Below are 1,654 nucleotides of genomic sequence, written 5' to 3' on the forward strand. Positions count from 1 at the left end.
ATATCTTCAGGAGGAGTTACCTCAATCCTTTCTATATTATTATTATTATTATCATTATTATTATTATTTAGTGAGAGAGCAGTGCATGATACTGGGGTAACGAAGCCCAGTATACCCATCATGACTACCCGTCTGACCAGGCACATGCATCACAACCATATGTGCGCGACATGGTGATCTCATATCAAGATAAACAATGCATGACTTCGCAGGTGGGGCCCAGTTAGAATTTTCTTCAGGTCGAGTAGCCCATCCCACTCAAAAGGTCTCTGAATAAGGTTTGTTTAAAGATGTTGAGCAAAACACCCATGTTTCCAAAGATAAATTATTCAAACCCTAAAGAATTCCTCTCAACACATGGCTATGATGCACCCCCACTATTTCTGCTCATGATCAGAGATGCACATGTCGGCCACCAAGGGACATGCTCAATTGGTTAAGGTCAAACAATTGACAAGTAAATCTGTGGTATTAACCAGAATATTTGCTGTAGCCCGTCTTTTATACCAAGACAAAACAATATACATGATAACACTTCCAGTCAATTAAGATCAGAAGCCATGAGAGCCACTGCTTGGTACTGCATCCAGGCATTTATTATTATTATTATTATTATTATTATTATTATTATTATTATTATTATTATTATTATTATTATTATTATTATTATTATTATCTGATGAAAACTCAGCTTATTTTGCTGGGTATGATGGAAAATGTCAGCTGTCCACAGCCAGCAGACTAAGGTGACACTTGATAACTGGTCATGCTTCAAGAACCCTACGAAGAATTCTTGCAGTTTTAAGCAATACTGATTTTTGTAGGTATTCTACCTTCACACTTGCACCAGTCTTTTTCAGCCATGTTGGTAGTTGAGTGCTGATACTGCCAAGTGTACCAATTACTATTGGTATCACCTCTACTCGCTTCATTGACCACAACCTTCGTATTTCCCACTTCAAATCGTCATAGTTGTTTTTTTTTTCTTCTTTCACTTTGATCCTGTTGTCACCGGGGCATGCTATGTCGATTCTGGGCAACAAAAACATATTTATTGTCTGATACCCAGATAAATGAAGCTGTACAAAGCTAAATCGAGTACGTTGATTCCGAATCTGAACTCAGAATTGCTGTAGCACGCCAGAATCATTAGTTATGCGCACATTTATATATTAATACTATATTAGAATCAAGAATAGTTAAGTTCAAGGTAAATAATTATTATAATAGTATATTAGAACTGTATATAGTAAATTTATGTTCAAGGCAAATAGCTCTATAATATAATGCTACATAGTATATTTATTTAATTTTTGATATGCTCAGCTCAGAAATGTTTGAGACACTTGCTCTTGCGCTTATGCATCGTGCTGGTCTCTTGTTGTAGGAACCAGCAGTAGTCACCCATCATGTGTGGATTGAACCAGCTTTGATACCTTGTTTCTATCTCAGATATGTTCTGGTGGAACCTCTGGCCATGCCATCACTAAGGGCACGAAGATTTGTTGGAAAAAATCGAGATGAGAATGCTTCTAGTGCATTTTAAGGGACATTCGGCATCCCATTCTTTCATACGCTGTTAGCATGTTGTTTATCAAATCAGCATAGTTTCAGGTCTATGATTTCCAAGAAAGTTCTGTACAACAAACTGAAT

This window comes from Octopus bimaculoides, chromosome 11, assembly GCF_001194135.2.
Source record: "Octopus bimaculoides isolate UCB-OBI-ISO-001 chromosome 11, ASM119413v2, whole genome shotgun sequence".
NCBI lineage: Eukaryota > Metazoa > Mollusca > Cephalopoda > Octopoda > Octopodidae > Octopus > Octopus bimaculoides.